General features: G+C 39.2%; 1 long non-coding RNA gene across 1 annotated transcript; it reads left to right on the forward strand.

The window, feature by feature from the left end:
* The first annotated feature begins 133 nt into the window (after nucleotides 1–133).
* Nucleotides 134–15,753, forward strand: LOC103062989 (uncharacterized). Its single transcript, XR_456744.3, has 3 exons — nucleotides 134–322; nucleotides 11,693–11,829; nucleotides 14,064–15,753. It is a non-coding gene; the product is annotated as an uncharacterized LOC103062989 (long non-coding RNA).
* The last annotated feature ends 312 nt before the right edge of the window (nucleotides 15,754–16,065 follow it).

Below are 16,065 nucleotides of genomic sequence, written 5' to 3' on the forward strand. Positions count from 1 at the left end.
CGCAGAGCAACTCGCTCGCACCCACCCACCCACCCACCGGAGCACGCGAACAATAAAACGCCACCCGGACACAGTCGCTCCCTGCCTCCCTCCCTCGGTTCTCTGTCTGCTCCTCCTCCTGCTGCGCCCAGAGCGCGGAGACACTGGCTCTTCCACGGGAGCTTCCTCCAGCGCTGGGGAAGGGAAACAAAGCGAGCGCAGGAGGAAAGAGGTGCGAGAGGATACAAAATAAACTCTCGAGTCAGAGGAAGCAAACAGCTCCGTCTTTCTTTCTCCGACAGGAAAACCCAGCGGAAACACACGCGCACCAAAGCACTTCTGGGTAAATGGAGGTGGGGGGAAGAAGGGGAGGGGGAAACCGTCTCCTGCTCTCAGGCAAAGTCTGCCTAGGGAAATCTCTCTTTGAGCGAGTCTATCGATATGCAGCCAGGGTGTGGCACAGAACAATGGATGGAAGTTCTCTGGTGAGCTTTACGGCTAGGCCTAGCTCCCCAGAAGATAAAAGTAGGTATAGGCAACTCATCATCCTTCCTGAACAATGCAGGCTCCGGGCAAGTGCTCCTTCTGTGTTAGGGAAAGATGTACTAGGTGGGAACAATGGTGATAATGCCCACGAGTCAGGGTCACTATTTCAAGTTAGGGGTGCAAATCCTCCACAACCCATTTGAAACAGTGATTTTATGTCAGCTCATCCCTGTGGTTAGGCCTCATCCAGAAGACTTTTTCTTTGATTTATATCCTGCCTTTCATTCAGGAGTCAAGACTGCCTTCCTGTTTTCCACCATAACAACAACCCTGTGAGGTAGATTGGGCTAAGATTCAGTGCTAGGCAGTGAGCTCCCATGGCCTGAGACTGGACTTGACCCTGAGTCTCCCTGGTGCCGGTCCAACCACATAGGCCCTTGTTAATAAAATCAGTAACAGCTCTGATTAATTAAAGAAGGCTATGTGGTAATTAAGAGTTGCTTGATCCTACTCACCTCAAACCTGTTTGCCAGAGGCCATTGAGCGTAGGCCTGGTACCACCAGTAATTTTGGATAATGCGATAGGAGGACTACTGTATTCGCTCTGTCTCTGTGGTATGATCTCTTTATCTAGCAGCAATTACTTGACATCACCAGAAAGGGATAGGAAAGCCGCCTCTGGAAAACCCCAAATCTAATTAATGTAGACCAGTATTTCCCAGTGACAGAAACTGAGTATGACTCCTGCAGTGTTTGGGCACATTATAGTTATGGCTTGTGGGAATATTCTCTAACACATCCTTAGGACCTGTAGTTGGCAAAAGGTGGTACAGTTGGTAGTATGCTAAAGAGACCAGGAGCCTAACTCGAGAAAGATAGCTTCATGCTATAGGCATCTACTTTTCAATGAAAACTGGGAATTTCTTATATTGTTATCCTTGTAGTAAATTCACTGAATTAAAACCATCTGAGTCTTACTATACTATGACAAATATTAGAGACAGCCTTGAATCATTTTGGACTGTTTGTTCTTCTAGTCCAGTATTAGTCCAGCTAGAATTGCTCTCTAGAACTTCAGGCAGAATGTTTTCACTTGCCTCTTTTAATTGAGATTCGGGGAAAAGAAACTCTACTCCTAGATTAGTTATTAGACGCCGTCAAGTGGGGGTTGACTTCTGGTGACTGTAGGGAAAAATGCTTGCCATCTTCATTTGACTTTAATAATGATTTATAGCTTTTTAAGGACATTCCAGTAACATCCTTGATCCTATCCATCAATTTTATCCATTGTCTTTCCCTTCTACTTTTCTCAGTTTTCCCTATAATAATTCTTTTTCATCCACCACCCATTTGCATCACATGCCCAAAGTATGTGAGTTTCTGTTAAGCTGGTCATTGCCCCAAGGGAGCAGTCAGTCTGTATTTGTTCCAGGCCTGAATTATTACTTCTTGCATCATCTGTGGTATTCTTAATAACTGTCTCCAAATTCATTATTCAGAAGTGTCTGTCTTCTTTTTCTTGCTGTTTCTCAGTGTCCAGCTTTCACAGTTATACATTATACCTACAGTTGCTTTAACTACTCTTATGTTTGTTGTCACTGAAATATCCGTAGACTTCATGATCTTGGCTACCTTCCTTCATAGAATTAATCTCCTCTTTACTTCTCCAGGACAGTTCATCTTTATCCATGAGCCCAAGAAACAATCCACCAACTTCACTTTTTTGCCCTCAGACTTCTCTTTATTTCTCAAGCACACTATCCACCTAGGATTAATCTCCTTTTTACTGTACACAATTCATCTATATTTATTCACGAGCCCAAGAAAACAAACTCATTATCACCTTCTCTTTGCCATCAATTGTAAGCAAGTGTTGACTTCTTGTTTCCTTAATATTTTACATTAGACCTAAGTTTTTCACTGTTCACTTTTTTATTCCCGCACTGATCTCTTCTACCCCACTAAAAAAAGGGTTAATAAAGGATATTGTCTGTATATCTCAGATTATTCATATTTCATCTCTTATTTTCAGCCACTATCTTTTCCAGTCCTGCCATTCTTATATTATTTATAGTTAATCATATATGAGGACTATATGCATCCTTGTCATATTTCTTTTCCAATTCTGAATCATACCCTTTTTTCCAAACTCAGTTTTAAACATAATCCACATTCTGGCAAGATCTCAATTGTAAAAATTGTTCTTGTTGTTACACTCCATCATGTAATAGTTGACTCTTGTTGGTTCTATAGATAAAAGATCTCCAAGCTGTTCTGTTTCCCATCCCATTACACAATTCTTGCAGTTGCATTCTTTGGCTCATGCATTGTTAGACTCTTCTTCTCCTTCCATCCATCTTGCCCAGCATTATCATCTTGTACATAGACGCATCAGCCCTTATGATGGGTCCAAGTATAATAGTTTTTGTTTAATGACCCTTCTTCCAGTGAACTTCAATTCTCTAGTATTGAATGGTTTATTCTCTTGGCTATCCAAGGAATGCAAAGCAGTCTTCTCCACACCATGACTCAAAGGAATCAATATTCTTCCTCTTGCTCCTGTACAGAGTTCATCCCTCACATCAGTATATCATAATATGGAATACAACTGAGTTGGTCAATCAGTCTTTTGCCTTGATTAAAACTCCTCTGTATTTCATGAGGCCCCTCAATACCTTTTTGCCCATTGTTATTCTTTTCTGAATCTGTTTTGCACACCCACCATTTTTATCAGTTCTGGGGCCTAGAAAAATGTAACTCTCAGTTACTTCTGTCATTTTGTTTACCTTAAATTTTTCTAGTTTTCCTGTTGAAATAATATTAGTTTTCTGACTTTCCACTCTCCTGATTTACTTTTTTTCTTTTTGTATTTTTATTGAACATTAAAGAAGACATATAAACAGACATAACTAAAAGACAAGAAGGAAGAATAAAAAGTAAAATACAAATCCAGTGAACAAAGGATTTAGAAATGTCATGGAGATTATAATTTTCCAGTATAACATAATTAGTTGTAAATAATTGAATGTATTATATTGTTTTAACAACTAAAAATCACTATTAAACTCTAAACTAAGAATGAATATCAAGAACTATGGTCACCATAATATAAATCACTGAGTAAAATTAGTAAATTATATTAGTAAATCTCTCTTTTTGATATCCTGTGAAATTAGAATATAGGCTCCATACATATACATACAGGAAGCCAAATTTTGGATGTGATACAAATCCATATATTAAGTTGTAATTTAGAAATTGTTTCCAGTGTTAACTAAATTATCTGACAGATTTGTTTTTGAGTTATGAAGTTATTATAGACATCAGAGCATAGTCACACAACTTAGCTATTCTTCTGTTGAGGGCATCCAATGACCTTTCCATAAGAAGCATATAATACTCTTGCAGCAGTTAGCATATATAAAGCTTATGCCCTTCGAATGGTTACTCATGCCCTTGTTATCTCCCAGATAGACTACTGCAATGCGCTCTACATGGGGCTACCCTTGAAGAGTATCCGGAACCTTCAGCTGGTCCAGAATCCAGCCGTGCGAGCAATTTTTGGGGCCCGAAGAAGGACCCATATAACACCTTTGCTCCGTGAGCTGCATTGGGTACCGGTTTGCTTTCGGGTCCAATTCAAGGTGTTGGTTATCACCTTTAAAGCCCTGCATGGCGTGGGGCCAGGTTACCTGAAGGACCACCTCGCCCCCACGATTTCAACCCGTCCCACCCAATCTCACAGAGAGAGAGAGAGAGGGCATGCTCCGGATCCCCTCGGTAAAAGAACTCCGATTAGTGGGGTCCAGAAGATGGGCCTTCTCTGCTGTAGCCCCCGCCCTTTGGAACATCTTGCCCCTGGTGAGACAGGCCCCCTCACTCCAGGCCTTTCGGAGGGATTTGAAGACTTGGCTCTGCCATCTGGCCTGGGGCGGGGAGGGAGGATGTCAGAAATGGGGTTGGCTAGTCCCTTAGTGGCCTGGTGTGGCCTCTATCGGCCTCTTGGATCTTTTAATCTCTTTTTTATCTCTGTAAGTGTGGTTCTTTTATAACTTTTAATCATGTATTTATGATTTTAATTTGATGTAAGCCGCCCAGAGTCCCCCATTGTGGGGAGATGGGCAGGGACAAGTCAAATAAATAAAATACTTTGAAGGGATATAATTTAGTAAAGTTTTATAAGAATGTCACAAGTTGAAATGGGAATTCAAGTTTTAAAAGTTGTTTCATTTTAGTATAGATCATTTTTCAGAATTGTTGAGCTTTACACCATTGCCACGAAATATGAGAAAAAGATCTGACCTGCTCATTATATTTCCAGCAATTTTTAGAAAAGGAATTGTTCATTTTAGCAACCAGAAGTGGAGTAATATGCTAATAATAAAATTGTATACTAATTTTCTCTAACTGCAATATTCAGAGTAAATTCTCTGTTCTTCCATTAAAATTCTCACTGTTGCATCTATATTACTACATCACACAGTCTTTGATTTGTTCAGATTCAGAATCATACTTCACCAGCAGTTTATACATGAGGCCCAGCAAATGTTCTGAATTTCATATAATAAGATTTTCAAATTCAGTAAAGCCCCTTAATATTGCCCCTTGTGTCTTCTACTTTTAAAATCATCATACTTAAGTTTGATTCAGTTTCTGCAACCAAGGTAGTGTTGTCCACATTACAGGGTATTGGCATTCCTTCCATGATTTTGATCCAAACTTTAGTTCTTCCAAACCTGCAGTTCACATGATCGTGTATCGAGTGAAGCTGATATAACACAGCCCCCTGTGATTCCTTTTCCAAAGGTAAGCCATTCAATCTTTCCAGATTCTGTTCTTGCTATCAAAAGCTTTGGTTAGTTGATAAAACAGAACTCTTTTTGAAATTATCTTGCTCTTTTGATCACCCACCTAATATTAGCTGTCTGATCTTATATTCCCCTGTTCTTTCTGAAACTTGCTTGTTTAAGTGCCATTGTCTTTATAGGGTCTTCTGCAAAAATTTCAATAGAATCTTGCTAGCAGGGGTCAGGTGATATTAGGGCTACTGTCCGATAACTGGAACATACCTTTAAATCTCCCCTTTTTAGGGATTAGGATATAGATAGACCTTTTCCAGTCTTTGAGCCATGCTGCTTTTTCCCATATGTGTTGGCAGACGGCTGTCATGATCTTTATTGTTTCCATCCCAGACTTTTTAAAGAGCTGTGTGGGGGATTTCATCTATACCTGTGGGTTTTTTATTTGCCAGTTGTTGATAGCCCTTTCCTCCTCAAGCACCCTTGGTTCTTCTCTAAAAATATATATCAGTATGTTTCAATTTCTAGCCAGACACAGAAGAAAGCAGTGGCAAACCATTTTTTTGTAACATTGCCAAAAAACCTGCATAGGTGCAGTCAGCTTGAGGGCATAATTACCTGTTTAGGCCAGGTGTCTTTACCTGTTCCTTATCTTATTCCTTATGTTGCCATAATCTGTTAGCACTTTAACTGCCTCTTCTTCTACAGCTTTAAATTGTATAGTGGGTATTTCATCTGCACCCAACAACTAGTCAATTTCCTGTTGCATCTCACTTTTTAGTAGAATAGATTCCTGAATGTACAGGTAATCCTCATTTACTGACCACAATTGGGACCTGCAACTCCATTGCTAAGTGACATGGTCATTAAGTGAAACGTGACCATTGCCAACTTACAACATCAATTCCAGCTGTGGTCATTAAGCAAATCATGGCGGTTTGTTAAGTGCAATGTCATATGACCACAACTTGCAACTTCCTGCCGGCTTCCCCATTGACTTTGTTTGTCGGAATCCAGCTGTGATGGTTGCAAACGGCGATCATGTGACTACAGGATGCTGTGACCGTCATAAATGCACGCTGGTTGGCAACCCCTGAATCGCAATCACGTGACCATGGGGACTCTGTGATTGCCGCAACTTTGAGTTCCAGTCATAAGTCTCCTTTTTCAGCGCTGTCATAACTTCAAACAGTCGCTGAATGAGTGGTTGGTAAGCAAGGATTACCTGTATTCTCTTTCTATAATTTTATAATCCTATTTATAAAGGGTTTCAGTATAGTATTTCTATTGTCCTTTAACCTCATTTGCTTTTATCAGATCTCTTCCAAGGTTATCCTTGAATATGTCTATCTTAATCATACATTTTTCTGTAATTTCCCTAATCCTAAATAGATGTATTGATTTCCTTCGCAGGGCGAGGAAATTATTTGATGGTATTGTCCTTTATTGCATTACATTAGAAGCCTTCCTCTGCATGGAACTGGTCTGCACCAAAGAAGCATTTAGAAGGTGAAATAATTCTTGGCAAAGAGAAAGAATAAGGGAGAGGGGGCTTAGTCTGTTTAATTCCTGAATAGGAAGTTGCTGCTGTTTGCCATCAGTGGATTTCCAGTAATTTTTTTATCTCTTGTGTGTATTTGAAGCATTAAGCCTCAGCTTTCAGAATTAGCATCCTCTTAATACAAAGTATTCTTTATGTTATTATTTTTTACCTTGATTATTCAGTTCATCAATCAAATTCATTCAGTGCACTCTTTGAACAGAATCTTTATCCAATTACAAAAGGATTGATGGGCATCATATTGTTAGGCGTTTAAAGATGATATTGGAATAATATCAGCTGGTAATCAGTTATAGATTTCTTTGTAATTTTTTTAAAATAGAAATTCTTTGTTTTAACTCAGCTGAGAAGAAATAGCTTTCAGAATCTGAAACAAACGCTGAGCTTGTCTTTCAGCCAGGATTCACAATCAGATGTTGCTGATAATAGCTGTAGTTGAAATGATTAGAAAAGATGTAGTACCCTATTTTATATAAATAGATAACTGAAATGGTCCTTGCAGTGACCATTCTGTGTAGGTAGTTTAAATGGTCCGCTAAATTTTTTTTCAAGACTAAGGTTTAAATAGCGCTTTTGACAAATAGCGCTTTTGAAATCCTACAGCCTTACCTTTAATAACCTGTAGTTATTGTTACCCAGTAACATATATAGGAATAGTGATGCTAATAAATGTGATTATATTTCGTATCATTAACTTTTAATTTTATTCTTATTCCAAGAGAGCCAGTTTGGTGTAGTGGTTAAGGCACCAGGCTAGAAACTGGAAGAGTGTAAGTTCTAGTGCTGCCTTAGGCACAAAGCCAGCTGGGTGACTTTGGGCCAGTCACTCTCTCTCAGCCCTAGGAAGCACACAAGGGCAAACCACTTCAAAAAATCTTGCCAAAATAACTTCAGGGACTCATCCAGGCAATCACCAGGAGTAAAGACTGAATTGAAGTATATATATATATATATATATATATAGAGAGAGAGAGAGAGAGAGAGAGAGAGAGAGAGAGAGATTCTTATTCCACAGTATTATTTTATTGCGCTGCAGATTGCTTAGCATCTAGAGCTGAAGCAGCATGTCAACTCAAATAAATAGATAAATAAATAAATTTATTTTCAGGATGCTTAAACATATTGTCCAGTACAAAAGTAGAAGAGGGAAAGATTCTCTTCTATTTTCTTTCATTTCCACTGAAATACTCTGCGTATAGTCAGTCTGAATTATAGTGCTCAGACAAATGGCACAACGTAAGAAGATCAAGTATGTGACCCGAATACTTTTAACTTGGCATAAATCCAAGATAAATATATTTTTCACTTGATATATTTCTGACAACTGTGATGGAGCCTACAGCTGAATCCATATACTGGTAGATTCTTAATCCCTGAATAAAATGCTTGAGAAAGAGAGACTGCTGAAAATTCCCTCCCCTTGTGAAGTCTGTAGGCATAGGTGAGATGGCAGCCTTCTGCGTAATAGTCCTCACCTTATGAAATAGTCTCCCTCCAGAAGTATGTGCAGCACCTACCTTGCTGCAGATCCAGAAAGAGGTTAAAACTTCAGTATGCTTTTGGTCCCAGCTGACTTACTATGGGCATCTCTCTTCCATTTCATTTAGAGTTTCTCTTGTGGTTTTTTTATTGGTTTCTTTGTTTTCGACATTATTTTGATTTTGGTTTTCCTTTCACTGATGTTGTATGCTACAAGAGGCCTCTGAGATTGGGGCAGGCTGTAAGTACTGTAAAATATATAAATAAATGTGTCAATTTTCAGTCTCAATGCTGTCATCATGATTTACCAGGATATGAATGGTTATATTATGTCATATATTAACATCAGTAAGAAAGGTGATATGTCTTTGAATACCAGTTACTGAAAAGCACCAAGTGGAAGTATATTCTTGTGATCCATCTAATACTGATTATCTACTGTGGGGGGAAAAGGGGGGCCTAGAACTAGATTAAGTTTAATCTGGTTCCTCCGTTATTTTATATCCATGTGAAAGAAAGTCCTTGCCCTGTTGTATCAGTGATGCTTATGTCACAGATAATAAGTGTATGATTGCTTCCAAAATTATTTGGCTTATCCTACTTTCATTTCATCAGATGCAACTTCAGCAACTCCATAGAGACCGACAGCTATGCAGGGGAACATACATGGAAAACCAAGGTGTTCCTAGTTAGTCCAGAACTGTATCCTGCTTTTGCAAAGTCTAATAGTGTATCCCAGATATTCTAGTTTTAACTAGTATATGAACTTGGTTGTAACTGATTGTTTTTTCAGGTCCTCCAGTCAGAGAACAGTACAAAAAACTATAGTGCTATAACTTTCAATTCTCCAGAACTTACCTGCCTACCTATCTTGTGAACAAGGAAAGAGAAGCAGAAACAGAGCCTCACATTCTCTCCCAGAAATACTTGTATCTTCTTTCCACAAAGAAATATGTTGATCTAAGTTTTAAAAATGTATTTTTTAAAAAAACTGCCTCCACTATTCACTTTTCTCACAAAAGAAACATGGAGCAGCATGGCCAAATGTCATAAACACACCAAACCTAATAATTGAAATTAAAGGGAACTAGAAAAGATGTCCATAGTCAGTAGGCATGCTGCTAAAACAAAGAAACAGTGCCCCTTCGCTTCTACAGCAGGAAGGATTCTACAAAACAGTTTTCGGCTCTTACCACTGATTTCTGAGAATGGCCCTTCACCCAAGACCCAAAGTCTGGCCTTTGTTCTACAAGTCAGCAGAAATGCTGCAAGTATTAGTTGAAAGATGCATAAATATTTCTCAAAATATTTTACCCCATTTTAAAAAATTCATTAAAAGAGAAGAAAATTACAAAATTTGAGAATGGGGAGAAAGGAACAAAAAAATAAAGGAACAATAATAATAGCAGTGATTTCTGATAGAGGTAGTCCTCAACTTACAACAGCAATTCGGACTAGAATTTCCATTGCTAAGTGATGTGGTTGTAAAGCGCAACCAAATCACTTAGTGACAGCAATCCCTGCAGTCCTGGTTACCATCCTCATTGAATCCCATGGTTGTTAGATAAAGTAACTTCCTGCCAGCTTCCCACAACCAAAGTCAGTGGGGAAGCCAGTAGGAAGTTGCAAGTCCCAGGCCTGCAGGCAGGTAAGTGGCTGCTGCCGGGTTGGGGAGGGTGTGAGGAGGTGTGCAAGAGGCACAGTGCAGGTCAGAGTGTGCAAGGAGATGTGGGAGGCATGAGTCGGGGAGGTGTGCGAGGGTGCGAGCGGGTGTGTGAGATGCACGGGTCAGGGAGGGTGCCCAAGGGGGTGAGGGAAGCACAGTGAGGGTCGGGGACGGTGCACAGGGGTGTACAAGAGGTGCAGTGCGGGTCAGGGTGTGTGTGCAAGGGCACGTGAGTGGCTGTCATGAGCGCAGTTGGGCTGGGGAGAGTGCGCAGATGGAGGAGACTTATCCCAGTGACTTGCGACCTTTCCTGCCAGCTTCCCCACTGACTTTCTGGGGAAGCTGGCAGGGAAGGTTGCAAATGGCAATGACATGATTGTGGGGCACTGCAACCATTCGTAAGTGCGAACTGATTGCCAAGTGCCCACATCATGATCACGTGACCACAGGGATGCTGAGGACCAGTTGTAACCATCATTTGGTCGCCATGGTTATAACTTCAAATAGTTGCTGAACGAATGATCGTAGGTCGAGAACTACCTGTAGATACTTTATATCTACCAATTCATAGAATAATCAAACAGGTATGACCTGTTGCAAAGAACTTCTGTCTAAAAGTAATTTATTTAATTAGAAGAAAGAGGTTCAATTCATGTGCATTCACTCATCTGAGTAATGTAAAAAAAAAAAGACTTTTAATTCCTATAAGCCAACAGAGTCATAAGATTGTAAGAATCCTGCTTAGTATTCACAAATATAATAAATGGGATCACAACAACTCATGTATTTTTAACATTTCAACTTTATTTAGGGCTTCAAGTATTCCATTGGCACAAACATCAGTGAATTTGAGTGTTTAAGGGTAACACAAAGTACAGGCCTGTGTACTGTGTGACCCAAGCCAAAAGCAACCCAACATCCATTATAGGTTGTCAAAACAAGACCTTGGATTTTATAGCTCCAAACAAAATGAAAAGAGCAACAGATGCTTATTCAGCTTTAGAGTCAGAATTTGTAGAAGCCTTTGAAAGTAACTTTTTTTTTCACTAATCTGTTGCTCCTATCTAAAAGGGTTCTAAGCAGTTTGCATTCCCTTCTTACAATAAGGTTAAAAAATCAAAATAAACAATATCACAATTTAGAGTTATGGAAATTCTGACCCATTCCTGAACACTCAAGGAATCAAACCCATGACAGAGTTTTGCACATATAGCCATACATTTCTTCTACAATTACAATCCCTCCTTGACACCCCAACACACAGACAGACACACACAGAGCCTGAATAATTACGAGCATGTCACTACATGTAGCAATATTGGTTAGCTTTGTCTTTCCAATTTGTTATAATGCAAGACTGGGCCAACAGAATGTGTGTGTACTACTTATCTAATTTTTCCAGGCTGATAAATTGCAAGAAGGCCATGCAGAATTTGCTAAACAGTAGACGGTATGTTTGTAGATGCACAAACCTAATTAACAAAGGTATTTAGTTGCATAATGGGGGCAGAAGTATTATAGTAGAATACTATAGAAATATTGTAGTGTTTTGTTTGATAGAAATAAGATAGCTGTTACAGTGCCCCACTTTGTGTACAATAAATTTGATCTGAGTAAGTGACCAAAAGCCAGGATTTCTTTGGTTGATCTTAGGGTCATCTCTGGACACCAACTAGTTAATTACAAGAATGCAATTAACATGCATGTTTTTGTTTGTTATAGAAATAAAATCAAGGAGAACCCTCAACACCCCTGGGATTATGGTAGGAAGGGACTTTTCATTCTGTCTCCAGCCAGAAATCACCTAACTAAAGTTGTTGTTTGCATTTCTTTTGAAGTTTCCATTGGCAGAGTGGCAGGTAAATAAAGAACCAAAGCTTTTTCTCTCCAGAGGGCACACTTAGAAGCTGTTTGTGCATTTCTTCAGCTGCCACTTACATCACAAAAAATGTGCACATAAATTTAATTCATTCATTTAATTAAGGTCATGGCTGGTTTGGCTCTAAGTTGGTAGTAAACATTTCTTCTGTTGCGACAACATGACAGAATAAAGATAAACTTGTATTACCCCGCAAGGGCTGCAGGATTTCTATCTGCAAATTAAGCAGAACAAGATAGAGAGCAGACCTGACTCTGAAATACCCTAGTATCTTTTGTACAGTAATGCTGAAGTGGATTGAAGTAGGTGAATAAATAGTAAATTAAAAATTATCAGGTTTGGAAACCCACCCTTGCTCTCTATATAAGGAGACAAAGAAGTACAAAAAGCTTATTTGAATTGTTTGTTTGTTTGTTTGTTTCTTCCAAGAGGCTCATGAATTACAGCATTTAGTCACTAGCTCTGATGTAAATCAGTCCAGGTGGAGAATTCCTAAATCGTAGTATATACAAAACCTCCCCATTCTAATAATTAGGGTAAATCCTTCCCATACAGGAGTCTCCTAGAGAATATTCATAGGAACAGAGAACAGACCAGCATTTGGGCCCGAGGAGCTCAGCACACATATTAGAGTGCTGAGGTTTGAGCCAAAATGCCTACAAATCATTTTCTTAAGTTATACTTAAAAGAGTTTCAAGAAGCCTCTCAAAGGATCTAGCGACTGTGATACGGGTTTCATGTTGAATTCACCTGAAAGCCAATCAGACTTTAATCCTGCCGATGATTTGCTTTGCTTTGTTGCAGTTAACATTTGCATAGGTCATTTAGAAAAGCCACCTTTCTAAGCACTACAGGTAGTCCTCACTTACCAACAGTAATTGAGACTGGGAACCCAGTCACTAAGCGACAAGATTGTAAGGCACAGCATCACATGACCATACCGACTTATGGTGGCAGTTCCGGCAGTCCCAGTTGCCATTGTTAGGTGAATCCTGTGCGGTTGGAGTGTCCCACAGTCACATGATTATCATTTGTGACCTCCTACTGGTTTCCCCATTGTCTTTGCTTGTCAGCAGTGAAGGCCACAAATGGCAATCACAGGATGCTGCAACTTCGTAACTGTGAGCCAGTTGCCAACCGCCCAAATCACGATCACATGACCGCGGGGACACTGCAATAGCCGCAACTATGAGGACCCATCCTAAGTCCTCCTTGTTCAGTGCCCTCATAACTTTGAATAGTTGCTGATCGAGTGGACATTAAGTGAGAACAGTCTCACTTGCAACAAGAACCATAGGATGTAGTAGGAGGAATATCAGTTCTTGGCATCCAGTAGGTATCTGATGAGCCAGTTCAGCTCCTTGATCTTCTTAAAAAATAATCTGGTGCAATGCTAGGTATCTCAGTTTTGCCATAATTTAAGTTTCCAACAATGTGGGCTCAATAAATGTTTGTAGGAAACAATGGATAGTTGCTGCCCAGTAGTTTGCTTTGAAATATGCCCACCCTTCAAGATTTGCCTTTTATGGACTTTGTGACTGGCTGGGCTGCTATCGCAGCCATTTTTTAAAATGGGAAGACTTGTCCCCTATTTAACAAAGTCTGTCACAGCTTTTAAAAGTCTTAATTTGCTTGTCAGCCTCCAAAACTTTCCTTCTCCTGCCCTATAAAACCCAACTCCTAAATTACACAATGTATACAGGTAATCCCCGGGTTAAGAACGCCTGGTTTACAGTCAATCCATAGTTAAGTACGGAGCCTATTGTGGCAAAATTTGAGTTAAATATGCAATACTACTTATACAGTATTATACAAAAATACTGTTCCAGCTTACATACAAATTCGACTTAAGGACAGACCTTGGGAACAGAACTTGTTTTTAAACTGGGGACTACCTGTATAAGGAATAAGGAAGGGAATGATGCACCAAGGTGTACTAACCCTTTGATAGTTGCTTTTGAAAATAACTCCTAATAATAACTTATCCTGGAAGTCCAAATGATTAGTCTAATTTAGAACTAAACATTCCTAAATTGGATTCCATGAGCATCATGGACACATCATGCAGTCATTCATCTGATGAACTGAAGTACAGCTGAAATGCTGTAAGCAGTAGAACAATCCCACTGAAATTTATTTAGATTTTCATGCAACAAATTTTTGCATTAGAATCTAAATAATTCATATTTTTCATGTTTGTTTGTTTATTTACAGGACCTATACCTTGCCTCAATCCCAGAGGACTCTGGACAACATAAAACAAATATAAACAAAAACATCCCCATCACAAGAAACAGGCGATCAAAAAGCAAAAGCAATTTCCAGACAGGCACCTCTCAACCAGTCAATTGGGACTCAAAGTTCATTGGAACAAAACTGCTCTGAGTTGTTTATGAAACATCAGAACATTATATTAAGGGTGTGTTGCTTTATTAAAACATATCGGTACAAATGGGACTTGCAACAAAATGTTTAGTATACCTATCGGTTAAGAAGGCTTTCCTCCAACCGCTCTGTCCCCTGTCTACGCCCTACGCCCCTGGATTGGCATTCTCTTCTCCTTCCATCACTGCAGATTCCATGGCCACTCAACCTTCTCAGTTTTTATTCAATTGGTTTTTATACATTGTTTTTTTCCTGATCATGAAAAGGTTCCCCTATCTGAGTAATGTTTCCTGAAAGGGTCTTCTTTCGGGGAAACTTCTGAAAATCCTAGGGTTTCCAAAAGCATGCTGATATTTTCTTTCTGTGCTTTATCAATGGAGAGGTTCCTTATCACCTCTAGATTTTGAAAAATAAAGGAAAGATACATATAAATACTGCCAGCATTTCAACAGAAGTCCCTGTTTTAAATGTTTGAAGAAGGGAGGAGGGAAATCCTATCATTCATGTTAAGAGTAGGGGAAAGGCTATCTTTAATATTTTCCATTCCCTTCTCCTTTCTTTTCATACTGCTGCCAAAATAACTGAAGATTAAAGCAAGCACTTTGCTCGCTTGCTCACTGATGAAAAAAAGTTAATCAGCCATTAAATTTTGATTCAAAGATTTTCCATAGTTCAGAGGTTCTCTTGTTTATGGGTAACGCAGACATGTAGACAACAATCCTTTATTTACCTAAAATGAAGGCTGCGAAGGAGAGGACTGCATAAGGTTACTGTACCTAGGTTGAAAAAAAAACACCCTAGATGGCAGCAAAATAGTACAAAGTACTCTTAACTCTTTGCTGCAACTTAGTGGTCATGCAGATTTTTGCAGTCCAGTTATGATAGCTCTATAATTGCTGTGTGAATGCCAGAAAACTCATCCACACCATCCTATTGCACAACAGTAATCCTAGATGGAATCAGACCCAATATAATTACACAAATAGGAGCATGCTTGAATGAATGTAGGAAAACATTAATGGCCTGTTTGTTTGTTTTTTATCAGTCCCCCACAATTTTCTTTTTTTATTTATGTAATAACAAATGTTTTCCTTTTACTGTTATCATTCCCCCAAGATGACTAAGCAATTAAAAGAAGTATTACTTGGTGAAGTAAGTTTTCAAGGCTGCCACCTCATGTGTACCTACTGATTTCATATTGGCATCTCTTCTTCTTCCATGGAAAAGCAAAAGCTGTTTTACATTGGGTTTGGTTAGAACAGAATTATTTGCTGTTCTTTTTTGGGAGAGTAAGGTCTTGCACTGGGGGTGGGTGGTTTGTAGAATGAAGTTTTCCAAATTGGGTTGTTTCTGTCGTGTCTGGGAGCTGGTCTGTCTTCCTTTTTAAACCCAATTAGTTGTATTGGTGGTTACTATCATTGTCCTAAATCAGTCCCAAGAGAACTATTGCATCAGTTAAGAACATAAAGCAATTACCATCACAAGTGTGTGTGTGTGTGTGTGTGTGTGTGTGTTTTAGAAGGCTTGATATTAATGGTAGCTCTTCTCTTGGAAGGGAAACCAAAAAGGAAATGTAGATTTCTATGCTAAGGAGAGCTACTACATTTTGAAATTCACTGAAATCTCTTAAGAGAATTCCGGATCTAAGAGAAAGTCATGGGATTTTATTACAAAGCATAGAAGTTCACGGGGGGAGGCAAATGAAAAAACATGCATTGTAATGTCATAATCCAACCTCTTTTTGTACCTGTGTCACAACATCACACACATATACATAAGAGAGAAACTTACACGCTGATGCCAGTTCTGAAGAAAGCTCTGGATTCAGTGG

Source organism: Python bivittatus, unplaced genomic scaffold (genome assembly GCF_059951505.1).
Source record: "Python bivittatus isolate LINGU-HERP-01145 unplaced genomic scaffold, Pbiv_v1 ctg000060_np1212, whole genome shotgun sequence".
NCBI lineage: Eukaryota > Metazoa > Chordata > Lepidosauria > Squamata > Pythonidae > Python > Python bivittatus.